The sequence below is a fragment of the Protopterus annectens genome, chromosome 4.part0 (assembly GCF_019279795.1).
Source record: "Protopterus annectens isolate FY-2018-M chromosome 4.part0, PAN1.0, whole genome shotgun sequence".
Lineage (NCBI taxonomy): Eukaryota > Metazoa > Chordata > Ceratodontiformes > Protopteridae > Protopterus > Protopterus annectens.
Window position 1 is genome coordinate 1,208,423,166 of NC_056733.1, and position 15,092 is coordinate 1,208,438,257.

Consider the following 15,092-nt stretch of genomic DNA (forward strand, 5'->3'; position numbering starts at 1 on the left):
CACACACACACACACACACACACACACACACACACACACACACGCACACCACTGTTATTCAATCATACATACATAAATACGCGCCCACAGCATTGTCATATATGCGTACACACACACACACACACACACACACACACACACACACACACACACACACAGCACTGTCATACACCTACAAGCAAACTGGTGGATCACCAAATCACTTATAACACATCTTTTTGGATGAGAGAGGAAACCAGAGAACCTAGTGAAAACCCTTCTTGAGACAAGGAAGATGTGCAAGTTATGCGATTCATATCTATCCCTCCAATGTGTTATATTTATATTGCAAAGAAATATTGATCTCTTGAGTGAGTGTTATACTACAACTTGTGAATATGCAGTAGGTCTGACAAGATAGGATGTGCTGAGGCTCTGTACATGATGCAAAGATCACCCCTCCATAGCCTTTTTAGCACTGAGATGAGAGACAAGACATTGAGATGGTCCGCATAGTTTTTGTGATTTAGGCCCTTGATTTTCTTAGTAAGAAAACATTAAGAAAACATTGTGGGCATCCAAGTTGTGTTAAATGTTTGGACAAGTGCTTACTGAAGGGGGAATTATATACAATGATCAGCCTGATGAGCTCAGATTCCAGTGGAATGATCACATACCTGGACCTGAACACCATACCCTTAATAATGAGATGTGCAATAAAAAAATCACATTGTTACAATAGTGGATACATGGTGATCAAAGGACAGTTCATTGTCTACCTAGGTTTTAAGGTCCCTAACTACTGGATCACTTTTCAGGGTATGTTGTCAATGTGATAATTATAGAGGACTTCTTGTTTTTCAAAGGATACTATTATTCATTTCTTGGTATTCAGTTTTTATCCATGGTTTTGACCCTAGCTATTGGTTTCAGAAAGGCCCTCTTTGAGGAAATTAGTGTCCCCTGAGGAGTTTATGATGGTACGAAGTTTACAGTAATCTTCAAACTCGGTCGACCATAAACAATAGCTTTGAGCTTCAGTAAATAAATGTTAAAGGGAATGGCCCAAGGACTTAAGCCCATGGTACACCATTAGTGACAGGTCTTTTTGTTCTATTTGTCAGTCAGCTTGCTACCAATGAGTTACATATGGATTAATATTTAGCTGGGATGTTTCATCTATGATAGCTAAGTGTAGGGTGGTGTTGAACACCTTTGTGAAGTCTAGCTATGTAGTGTGTATGGATTTGCCATCATCCATTGCTTCAGTGCCCCTCTTGAAGAAGTCAACCGTGCTAAGTAGGCAGGCCCTACCCTTAACAAATCTGAACTGGCTTGGGTTAAGAGTTTGGGGGTTACCTTTATCTTCATGTATTAATTCCATAATGATCCTTTTCATAGCCTTACAGATGAGACCGGTCTGATTTATGGATCTGTAATTCCCAGGTTCTTTGACACCCCGTCTTTGTGTAAGGGGTGACAAGCTGTCCTTGATTTGTCAGGCACAAAACTCTGTTTGAAGGCTGACATTGAATAAACTCTGTAGATGGTCTCACATGTCATATTACAGGATGGCCAGTAAGCAGTCTGTTATGTTATTTGTTCCCATAAAAGCAATGTTCTTGTCTTTGGATAGTGCCTTCAGGATTTGTTCATTGCAGATTTTAGGGTTGCGTAAATGCAGGTACAAGATCTGGGAATATAAGAGGGAATGGGGGGTGAAGTTAGAGCTAAAAATATCTGCTAATACATTGTCTATGTCCCTTGTATCCAAGTGTATGATATAGGCTCATAAGTTCATAGGTGTGCACTAGGCTAATGACCACAAGGGCTTTTTTAAACCTAGCCAAACATCCCAAATATGACAAGTTGTTTTACCTTTGCTAAGTGTAAGCAGGGGCTTGGGAGGTGAAACATTTACAAGCTGCCTGTGTTCATTAGAGACATAGGTGCCAAACCAGAGATGAATTTCCTGTTCCCCACACAATTGTTCAAGTTGCACTTGAATTGAGTTAGGGAGGAACTCTGCATAACATGATGGGGAGCCTGTTCCCTTACTATGCATAACGCTTCTAACAAAGTTAAGCTATTCTTTGTGGCTCTCCTATTACTGAGTGGCACTTTTTACCTCATATCTGGTTTTGGTTGATTTGATCAGGTTCTGGAGTTCCCTGTTAAGTTTATCAAGAGCTTTTTTTGCATTTTACGAGTGCCATTTATGTTTATGTGCAATAATTTTTTTTTATTGAAAAGCCTGTTAATATTTTGGGTCCCACCACAGTAGTTTATTTTTGAATTTGGCATTATATTTAATTTGAAGGGGACAGATGTATCTGTACAGCTATTCACATGTGCAGTAAATTTGGCAGTAAGGGATTCCACATAAGCAGTGGAGTCATTGAGGTGGAAAGGAATGTTGAATATCGCCAAGTCCCCACTCAGTTTTGTTCATTATTTGTTCATTTGTTCATTATTTGTTCATAGGTTAGTAGTTTAGTAGATTAGCCTTGGCATAACCACCCAATGCAGAGGTATTGTAGGATGCTTCTGGCTTCAGTCCTAAGGTGACTCGCACTGATCTGTGTTCTGGCCAGGGAGAGAGTTACAATAAGTAGGGAGCAGAGCTGTCACATATTGGTCAAGATAAAATCCAGGATTTTTTTGCCCTTGGTTGGGGGTGAGAACTAACTGGTTCAAAGAGTTTGTACTGATGAAGTCCAGAAATGTCTGGGCATAGATTTTAGATAATGTATACATCTCCCAGTTAAAGGATGGGTAGTTGACAATCCTAGGAGAATGGTGCTTGACGTAATTCATTGGGAATCCTACTAGTTAGGCAGGATTTATGGATTAATGGGGAAATAGAGAGGCTCCTACAGTTAGCCGTTTATGTGATAAGGGGTCTTGTTAATGATAAGAAGGACATGGAGGAATTGTAGATTCTTATCTGGCCGTGAATTTTTTCCCCCCACAAATACTGAGACACTGTTTAATAACCACCTTTAATGCCTAGATCTAGTCTGGTGGGTGTGTTAGGTTTTGAAACTTAATGGTTTTGAACCAGGTCTCTGTAGTTACATATATTGATGTTTTCCAGAGTAAGGAGTGCTTGTAAGGAGTTGAGTTTTTTTTTTTGTTAAGGCTCCTATCGATGAGCAGCAATATCTTTGTTATCCAGATTCAGTTTTGTTGGAAGCTTTAGCCAGTATATAGGCAAAGCAGTTAGGTCTGTCTACCGGCTGATTGATAAATATATCTATATCTATATATATATAGCTATATGTGTATATATATATATATATATATATATATATATATATATATTATACATATATATCAAGGCCTACGAACTGGTGCATGCAACCACCACAGTGCATGGACTATGAACTGGTGCATGCAACCACCACAGTGCATGGACCAAACCAAATGCACCCAGCACAAAGGGTTCAGCAAACACACAACACCAACTCCAATTCGAAAAAAGAATTCCAAGTCAGGATAACTATTTAATGCAGAGACAGAACAGTTTAAAACTTTGTAGAGATATTCAGCAAGTGTTCATCAATTATTCCACAAAATAATTTTTGCTGCTCAACACAGTGATGGTAACCAGTAACTCTACTACAAACCGGTTTCACCCCCTGGCATCATCAGTGTAATAGTACATCCATATTCTGATGTTTCTCTTAAATACTCAAACTCTTAAAGCCACATCAACCCTCCAATACATACATGCTCATATATATATATATATATATATATATATATATATGTATGTATACACATATACATAAACATATATACACACACACACACACACACACACACACACACACACACACACACACACACACACACACACACACACACACGCACACATATATATATGTGTGTGTGTGTGTGTGTGTGTGAAATAAACCACATCTGATTCATTCTAACCCACATTCAAATAAACCATATAAATCCATTAATATAAATATCTTAACACTGAGGCATGTAAATAAAGCATGTTGGATATCCATAATATTTATAAAACAATTTTCTCCCTGTTATTATATAACCAGAAGATCTAATAGCACGTTTATGTGATTTCCAAGAAAAAAACATATTTTTAAAATCACCAACATCTCTATTAAATTTTTTCAATTTCTTTGCTTTAACATCATTTTCAAAAGCGCCTACTTCCTCTATATATTTATACTTCCTCTATATATTTATCATACAATCTTTTATATTCAGATTAATTTTCAAAATGTTGAACAGATTCAAGATTAGAGTCAAGACTTTTTTTAATGTCACTCAAAGAATTCTCATAAAAAGTTATAAGCAACTCTATAAACAATTTTGAGGCAGTATTCTGGATAGGGCACCATTTCTGCATGAACTCATAATCTTCTTTACCCATGCCTGGCTCGACATACACCCTAAGGCCATGAGGTATGATTTTCTGGGTCTGTGTCAAAACCGAATAGGGAGAAAAGAAAGAGGGGAAGGTCTATTTTAAAATCTACTCATAGTTCTAGTCTTGCTGCTGATTCTAGTGCATCTGAATTTTCTTCTACAGCACCTAGCACTGACACAGATAATTATTTTGGGGATGCTTTAGATTTAGTCTCTCCTGTACATAAAAAAGCTAAAGGGAGAGCAGGCCCTTTAGATGAGGTGGCAGAAAACACCATAAGTGAAGGGATGAACAACATGGAAAGGACTTTCAGAGATTTGGTCAAAATGTGAATGTACATGTTAATAATGATCAAAGTTTTACTGATGTGATAGTATCTGATTCGATTACATGTAAGAATGATGGGTTTGATGTAGGTGCGACTAATAGTATTGTTAATGCTATTAATAATGGGGATGATCTTGTAGTCAATCTCACACATTTTGATTTAACAATAGGATAGAAAAGTGTCCTCAGTAAAGGGCTTAGTTAAGTTCCAATGCATTTTGTGTCTCAGTATGATACTTGTATGGACATTAAGAAGTTTTGTAGAACTTTGAATTTGAAACATTTCTTAAGTAATAAAAATTAAGCTACTAATGTAGTACCCTCACAGTTTAAGATAAAGAAATCATCTTTTAACCCTGTTTATCATCCACAGGTAAAGTTATTTGAGAAGTCTGTGTTATGTGACTTGCACACTAACCAGAATAGTATATTTAAGCATTATAGTGAGAATTTATCTAAAATAGAGAGACAAAGTTTAATACATCTGACAGATAATAAAGACATTGTTATTCTGAAAGCTTTCAAAGGGGGTGCTATGGAGGTGTGGGAAACAACTGAGTATATTAAGGAAGTTATGAAACAGCTTGGGGATGGAAGATATTACTACAGGCTGCCTCTGGATCCTACATTAGATTTTAAACGTAAGGTAGATGGAATGCTATTACAATTTAAACTTAAGGATTATATAACTGAGGCAATTTATAAATAACTTTTTGTGGAAGATCTGAAGCCACAGTTATTTTATATACTCCCTAAGATACATAAGAATGCCCCCCCCCCACCTGGCAGACCCATAGTGTCGAGTAAAGGTTCTTTGACAGAACCGATTCCCATATATTTAGAAAATCAGCTTAAACCTTTGTTGTCTCTAGTAAGAGCAAGAGTAAAAGACTGTAGTTAATTTCTGAGATTAATGAATGATTTTCAGGTGACCAAGGGATCTTTTTTATGTACCTTAGATGTACAATCTCCTTACACAAGTATCCCATATCAGGGGGGGCATCAAGGCTGTGCAATTTTGGTTGAATGAATATGGGTTATACTCTGTGGAACATTGTGAGTTTCTTATTACATTAGTTAAACTGGTTTTGGGAAACATTTTTTTTTATTTTTGGAAAGAATGTTACCTTGAGGTCATGGGTAGAACCCTGTGTACCACCTTTGCCAGTATATATGCTGACCTTTTTATGGATTACTTGGAGTATGGTCTAATATATGGTGATAGTAATATATTTAAGCAAGAACTGATGATGTGGTGGTGTTACCTTGATGACTGTTGGGGCATATGGTCAGGATCCCTAAGGAATGTCAAACATTTGTGAGCTACCTGAACTCTAATGAGTTTTATATTAAGTTTGTTGATCATATTGAACCATCTACTATTGATTTCCTTGATATACAGGTTACTAAAATTTTAGATGGTACCATGATTACTGGATTATACATGAAACCTTTTACTAGGAATGCCTTACTAGAGGCAGGTAGTTGCCATCCTAAACATATGGTGACAAATATACTCCAGGCCCAGTTTCAAAGGTTAAGACGCATCTTTAGTGATGTTAGTAACTATAAGATTGAGGCTGAAAAAATGGGAGATATGTTCATAAAAAGAAGTTATGATAAGCGTCAAACTACTAGAGTGAAAAAAGTAGCACTTGATTATAAAAGAGAACCTGTATTGTTTAAAACTGGAGAATCAGAACCAAAGTTAGGCCCCCAACAGCCTCAGATTAGATTAGTTACTACATATGGTACAAATAGCTTTATTAAGGAAATCATAGATAGACATTGGCATATTTTAAAATCTGATGATTTTTTTTTCATGATTCCAAGATGGTGGTCATTTGAACAGTACCCTCTCCACATAGCTCCTATTCTAATGAGCTGAATTACTGCAATAAACCAGCAGATCCTAGAAAAAGAACTCTCAGCTGAAAAGAACTACATGCTCTGAACCTGTTTCTACTTGAATCATGTAAAAATCCGATAAAACTACAAATTAATCTTAAATTCACTATCCAGCTGTTACCAAAACTAGCATACATGTGGAAACTAGATGCCTGAAGGCTTCAACACCTCAGCAATAAACAGCAACCACGAGGGGAAGATTAAGACAAAACCGACGTGAGAAAATGCCTAAAGACATAGAAGGAATGGACACCCAAACAACAAAAACTAAGCTGTCATTCATTTCATCCACAGAAAAATATATGACCCCTAAAAGACAGAAAACATCCAAAACTCAACAAGAATTAGTGAAACAACCTGCCAAGCAAAAGGTTGAGGTCATCATACAGATAGACAAGCTGAAAAACGCACTTCTTTCATTACAAGCTGCTATACAAGGATTTTCTTATAAGCTGAATACTTTTGGAACAACAATTAACCAAATTACTGACAGATTACAATTAGTTGAGGAGAGATCCAAAGCAAATGAGCTAGAAATTGCCCAATTAAAAGTTGAACTCCAAAATAAGGACAAAACACTCTCCAATATTCATTTAAAAATTCTAGACCTGGAAGCAAGGAGCAGGCAAAATAACCTTATTATCAGAGGATTACCTGAAAAATATGAGCAAAGTCAACTGATTCCAACTTTAAAACAAATTTTCAGCACTCTGCTTCACCCAAGTGACCCTCTGACAGAATGCACTATTGAAAGAGCACATCGAGCCCTCCAAAAGTCACAAAGCACCAATTCACCAAGGTCCATTTACGTCAAACTTCTTAACTTTCAAGATGTCCAAGCAATCCTCTCATCATACAAAAAGCTAAAACACTTCACCTGGAACACGTATACTATTTCCATCTCCCAGGATCTTCCTCAAGAAATCAAAGAAAAGCGCCGTAAACTGTCACCATACTGTGCGGATCTTATTGCACGCAAAATCAAATTTCAAATGAGATTTCCAAATTCGTTATCCTTTGATTATAAAGACATTAAATTTACAATGTCTTCCCCCAAGGAAGCGAACCCTATTTTCACAAAATGTTTTGGATCAGCTCCGGTTGCATAGATGCGAGGTCTACAACAGTAATTCTATTACCGGAATATGTTTTTTGTCATTCCATTCCCAGTCAACTGATTTTAAGTTAGATTCTTACCTTCCTTGGTTAAAATAAAAGAAAATATAGCTCAACGCTATATCCGCTACTCATTCACAAATCCCAGGAACGATTACTGCATCTTTGGTTAGCTGGGGGACCCATAAAGACTGACAAATATGTCACCGATTAGATTATGCACCTATTCAACCAGGAAATAAGTAAATAACTTCCTCCTACCATTCTGGCTTGCTCCATGCGTAAAAGAGAAGTCCTGTATGCAAGCATATTTGAGTTTCCAGACAATATAATCGCCGTAATCAAAGGATGCTTCATTGTGAATGAATCATTGCAGTTTCAAGTTTTACTGTTTATGAAGGTGAGATCTAGTTTAAATTTGTGGGTCCGGTTACGCTTTGGCTGAGCAAATCGTGCTCTACGTATTAACAAGTAATGAGCATTCACCTCTGTTTGAACCTCACGGATGTGCGGCAGTTTCCTTATTAAGTGTACGAAGGGAATTCTGCTCAAATCTGGCACCTACAAATAACAGAACGGATCACCTTGCTGTGAGTCTCATGATAAAGCTCCTACTCGTCTGGCACATCCTACCAGCATTTATTATTTGTGGTGAGACTGTATGCGAGATGGAGTGCTTATGTTAACACCCTTTTGTTATAAGGACACTCATGTTGCAGCGTTTAAACACACAGGCACAATGTAAGCGCTAGAATATTGTGAACAGCCCATTTTGGTTTAAAATACAAATTAAAAGCACGTGAACTCAGTCTAAGAACTATAAATAATGGGGAAAAACTGTGTCCTTAATATTAGAACCTTTATTTACCTCTCACTATGGATTCAAATGTCTTGACCAGAGCAAGAAGCTGTCAGTATTATTTATGCCCTTTTGCTTGCTCAAATCGTTACCTTAGGTCAGTTCTACTCAGTTTGAATGGATCATCCAGTATGCAACATATCAGTAAGGAAGGAAAGCCAAATGTATAAAATAATAACTGTTTTCTCTTAGGAGTGTTTTGTTTGTTAATTCTATGAATTATTCTCTGCTTGAATCACTGTTTCCAGATTTGTCTTAGAAGGTGCCTAATGAGCTCTTTTGCATACGTGTTTAGTTTACGTATGAGTTTGTATCTTAAGCACTATTTTGCTTTCTATAAGCTGGTAAATTCTCATCCGGAGTTAGTTGGATTAGTTAAGAATGGTTTCAGGTGGCATGTATTTGGAATGGGACAAATGTAGTATGTATTTTGTAAATACTGTTACTGCTTTTGCAAATTTGTCAACTTCATTATTACTTTACCATCATACATCTCTAGTCATTTTCATTTTGCTTCTCTCAAATATAGGGGATAAGTGGGTAGGCACTGGGGTAGTTGTGAGAGAGTTTTGTGCTTCATTCTTATCACTTATCATAAACATATCTAGTTTTAGAGTCAAAATTGAGCAATTTATTAGTCCTCTCCCCCTAAGATCACCATATAAACCCAAACAATTTAACCTTAAATCCCGTCAAGTATAGATAAAGAATGGAACATAATATCCTGGAATGTCAGAGGGATCCAAGATAAAAACAAAAGAAATCTACTAATGCACTTATTATTTAAATCAGAAATAGATATCTGCTATATCCAAGAAACACATATGATTGATGAAGATTGGGAAAAGGAGAAGAAGAATAGGAAATGGATAAAGGACATTATCCCATCGGGAATTAGTTGAAACTCCAAGGGGTTAGCGATTATCATCAAAAATTCATTTAAACCACCTATTATTGACATAGGCGTGGACCAAGAGGGTAGATGGTGCTACTTTACGTGCCTAACACCACTTTATGATAAACCCATTTTATTCATGAACTAATATGGACCATGCTCAGGACAGCAGGGATTTATTTTAAAAGTATATAATAAGTTGTTTAACTTCCCAAACCATCTTTACATTCTAGGGGGGGATTGGAACTCAGTAATTGAGCCTAAATTGGACCGATCTAATAAACTCAAAACATATAACTTACAAGCCTTCCTCGCTCTAACAGACTTAATCGCTGACTTCAACTTGGTTGGCTCCGTTTCCTTTGATAGTCACCCCAGGAACAATAACATTTATACATACTTCTCTAAATGCCATAATTCTTGGTCTCGCATAGATTTCGTTTTAATGTCTAATACTCTAACACATTGGCAAATACAATTTTCAACTGAGCCAAGATTCTTTTCGGATCATTCTAAAATAGCTTTTTAGGAATAAACTTTGCACCTAACCAATCCCAAATTAACAAGGGTTTTAATTGGTCTCTTAACAGAAATGTTTTGCAAGACCCGACAGTTATTGAGGAAGTCTCCTGTATCCTAAATGAACTCAACTATGGCACACGAGACCTGTACATCCCATATGACATTCGATGGGTGGCTTGTAAAACTGTTTTCAGGGGTATATTCATCCAAAAATCCACGTATCTCAAAAAAAAGAGAAAAGAGAAGGAGAACCGCTAATGTCCGAGATTAACAATCTAGATGTTAAGCTTCAAGAAAACCACGCTGTAACTATGGAAAATGAAATGATAAATAAACAAAGGGAGTTGTTTGAACTACACCAATGCAATTACTCCTTTCAAGAATCAAGATTTATAACTAAATATTCCGAGTGGATTCAATCCTCCTCTAAAGTACTTGCCAGACTGATCGAAAATAAGCTCAAATCTCGCAGAATTGCCCTTATTCACCATCAGAATACCAAAGGATTTTTTTATAGGTTAGAACTAGGCTAACTGCCCTTGTGAGCCATTTTAAGCCTAGCCAATTATCCCTTGTGAGACTCAAACCCTGCACCTTGTGTTTATAAGGCAAACACCTTAACCATTAGGCCACCCTCGTTCTATAAATCAGATACACAAATTATCCATTTGTTCCACCAAGTGTATTCTGATATCTGTGCTAGCAACAAGTTCCAAACCCCTTGTTCAGAGATGGAAAAATATCTTAACGGCTTCACCTTTCCAAAATTAAATGAAAACCAGAAAGTTACCCGTACATCTCTGCTGACTATCCAAGAAATTACAAAGGCCATTGACAACCTTAAACTAGGGAAAGCTCCAGGACCAGATGGCTACTCCCCAGACGTCTATAAATCATTCAAAGACATCTTAGCTCGCATCCTTCTTAAGCTTTATAACTACATATCAAGTAATGGCATCACAGACCTTTATATTAATCATTCTAAGACCATACTAATCCCCAAAAATAGTCTAGACAAATCAACTGAGTATTTTTTATGTGAAGCTGCAACTGAGTAGTTTTGAATTATCGTTGTTGAGTATAGAATTTGTTTTCCCTGGCCATAGTTTATGTGCTGCTTTCTGTTGGATTTTGTATATACATACATATATATATATATATATATATATATATATATATATATATATATATATACATATATATATATATATTATACATACGGATGTCATACACTTGATCGAATTACACTTAGTCGAAAATGATTCCAGGCAGTTCACTTCACTGAAAGCTCACTTGACTGAAAGCTCACTTGGTTGAAGTTCATTTGGTCGAAAATGGAATATAGCTTCTGCCCCACTGTAGTGCAACCCTGGAGTGAGAATATTAAATAAGGGGAGGTGTGGGGGGTGTAGCCCCCCACATAATTTTAATATATTCACTGTTATAAGAAGGTATATCCATTAGAAATGCATTGATATATATATATATATATATATATATATATATATATATATATATATATTTAGTAAAAACTGTTGGCATAATGTGGGGGGCTGCACCCCCCTCCACACCCCTCTTATTTAATATTCTCACTCCAGGGTTGCACTTCTGTGGGGCAGGAGCTATATTCCATTTTCAACCAAAAGAACTTCGACCAAGTGAGCTTTCAGTCAAGTGCAATGCCTGGAATCATTTTGGACTAAGTGAAATTCGACCAAGTGTATGGAATTCATACATACATACATATATATATATATATATATATATATATATATATATATATGTATATATAGATTCACTTCAGAATCTCGAAAGTCTGAAAACTCAAAGTTCATATAGTCGAGACCATATGATCGAGTTTTCAGAAACTCAAAATTCTAAAGAGAAGTAAAAAAAAAAAAACTGAAAGACAAAGTTTCTGCAGGGGGGCAAGCCCCTTCTGCACCCCACACCCCCCTACTTAAATATATCAACTCTGAGATCACTCTACAGTGAGGAAAAGGGAACTCTCCTGTTCTGCGCTTCTGCATACAGTGCACAATGGAAGATTTCCCTCTTCCCCACTGTAGCGCAATGTCAGAGTTGGTAGAAGTACCAGGGATGCAGGGGGGACTTGCCCCCTGCCGAAATGTTGTCTTTCAGTTTTTTTTTTTTTTTTTTACTTTGCTTTAGAATTTTGAGTTTCTGAAAACTTGATCATATGGTTTCACCCATATGAACTTCGGGTTTTCAGAAGTTCGAGATTCTAAAGTGAACCCATATATAGATATATATATATCTACTGGACCCCCTTTAAAATGACACTAGAAGCTAAGCCAATGGTTGGAGTCAATAATCTTTTGTTTGCATTGCAGTGTTATTATTGGCAATGTTAAAATACTTCTCAAGGTTAGGTTCATACCTGACTGACACATATTCCAAAAGACTCACTATGTCTGTCTCCATATAGTCATATAGTACAGGGAGGTATACCTCAAGTCACTTACACCCACATGTACTATAACTGTGTCATATGTGTGCCTAGATGATGTGGCAAATTCTGGCAACTCACAAGCAACTAGCTATCACACTTTCCTTGTATAACCTAGTGACTGTTGCATCAGTGTGTCTCACAATGGAGTCACCTATGACTAGGATGTTGGATTGTGTCTAGCTTTGCATTATGGGCTTTTGAATTGACATACTCTTACTCTCTGATGTATGTTTCATGGTAGGTGCTGCTTGTGTTATGGGTTTATGAGATTGTTGAGGGTACCTGTTTCTTAGGTTACTTTGTAACTAAACTCAATGGTTTTGAACCAGACCTCTGTAAAGATGCATATATTGATGCTTTCCAGGATAAGGAGTGCTTGTAGGGAGATAGTTTTGTTAAGGCTCCTAGCCTTGAGCAGCAATACCTTCATTATCCAGGTTCAGTTTTGTTATGTTGGAAGGTTTAGCCAACTTATAAAAGCCTTGGAGAAAGAGACGTGTGTTTATGAAGTTGCTGAGGATACTTGTTTCTTAGATTACATTTAGGAGGCCTCTATGGTTTAGGTTGGTTACTTTTTAGAGTCTTGGCATATGTAGGTGTGATGTGTTTGGTTTGATTTGTCTTTTCTAAGTTTAATATCATATTGTGTGACACTGACAACCTGCTTGTTATTCGCAGTGTCTTCATGAGAGAGTTTTGCCTCCAGTAGCATTAAATAACTGCATTTCTGTAAGTAGTAGATGGTTGTCAGTAAACATGAGACAATTGCTACATTTCTTCAGAGTGCCCATTTCAATCAAGCTGGCTAAAGAGACATTTGAAAAGTGCAAATCAATAGTTCCAGGTGTTTACGTATGTGGGCCAAAGGGGAAGTAGCACCTATGAGGTTTGCAAATGATTACTGCAGGTGCTGTCAGTCTGGTAGTGGGGATAGTACTGGTCTCAGAACAGCTACATGCAGCTAGGAATCCTTAGCTACTTGTCTCACCAGAAGCAAAAGAGTAGCATTGACCCCAATCTGCTTCCTAAGTAGTAGTAGTAACCCAGATTTTGTTGTGTTGACTGCATGTCTCTTGGTAAATATCCTGGATAGAACCTACAGTAACTGGAAAAAACAACAGCCAAGCTGCACAAAGAACCTGAGGAGGTTCTCACCAAAACTGCAATCAGACTACTCAGTGAAGTCCCAGAAACACTACCCACTCAGAAACCAACAGGAGTCAATGTCACTCTGATCCTTCTCTCCGCAGAAGCAAAGAAATAACATTAACCCCAAACTGGTACCTGAGAATGAATGTTCAGGCTTTTCAGGTGATCAGTAATCTTTAGGAAGGCTAGTAACTAATGTCCATCTGCTCCTTATCTTAGCAGGAGCAGAGAGAAACACTATTCCCAATCTGATTTCTGAGAAGCTGTTCCTATGCTCATCAATTATTGGTAGCCTATTCCCAGATGTTACAGATTTTGAATGTATTGATGTTAAAATGGATTAATAGTATAAATATTGCAGAATTCAGTAAGTGGGATGATATGAAACCAAGGCTTCTCCCATTTATTAGCGAGATTTAATTTCTTTTCTGTTAGTGAATTGAAAAGTTTTTTTTTTCTTTCCTTTTTTATAATTGTTACTGTCCCTAGCCAAGAGCATTTAAAATTAAAAAAAAAAAAACAGTTTTATGGTAAAGCATTTTTTCTGCATAATTCTTTTTTCCATACCAAACTTTTATTAACATTCAATAGTTAACAGAATCCAAATGGATTATTTCATTACAGCAGACACGGAAAACTAGATCATGACTGGTTCCACCAGATAATTTCCAATATCGCACAATTCCATTGCTTTATTTTGTAACACATAACTTGTGTTCTTGTAACCCAATTATCAAGGATACATTCCCAACACTGAAAATTAAAGGCAATAAGAACAGCAATAACATTCCAAATCCATGTCCTTTCTCTTACATAATACATCAGTGTAACATCCCAAATATCCAGTAACTTTGCATCTGATTGATGTGGTACAGACTGCCCAGCCACAGCTCTGAAAGTGCTTATATCACTTTAAACCAAAGGGGCCTCACCCTAGGGAAATCCGAAGAGAAATGGTAGTGATTGGCTTCCTCGTGGCAGCAGTGTCAGTATTTACTGTCAAGAGTTAGGCCTCTTCTTAATCAGGGTGAGCTGCCAGTTATACAACAGTTTCGAAAAAGTGAACCTTGGAAGCTCTGGCTGCAACACCCTTGTCAACCCCTTAGTATAACTTTCCCATTCATTCTGGGAATACATCTCACCCAATCTCCCAATGCAGTCTCACCAACTCCCAGGAGTCCTTGTCAGGAGGTAATACAAACAAGCAAATAAATCACCTTCATCTTAATCACAATGGTTATATCTAGCCTGAAAGAGATTTTACATATGTTGTCTTTCTATAATTAAGAAAGAAAGCTTACCAGACCCAGACCATCCCAATGTCTGTAGCATGTCCTTAACATGTAAATATTGCCACCAATATGTTCCCATCTGAGGAAACCATATCTCCAATGAATTATGCCATTCTGGAAGTCCCAGATATCCTTTACAAAGTAAATTTCTGCACTTGTCCAGTTTGGCC

The 15,092-nt window shown here is 37.0% G+C and overlaps 1 protein-coding gene across 2 annotated transcripts in view; it reads left to right on the forward strand.

Annotated features, from left to right (window-relative positions):
- Positions 1 to 15,092, forward strand: part of JAKMIP2 (janus kinase and microtubule interacting protein 2) — a 1,408,623-nt gene that overhangs the window by 1,194,288 nt on the left and 199,243 nt on the right. The gene's annotated exons all lie outside the window — the stretch shown is intronic.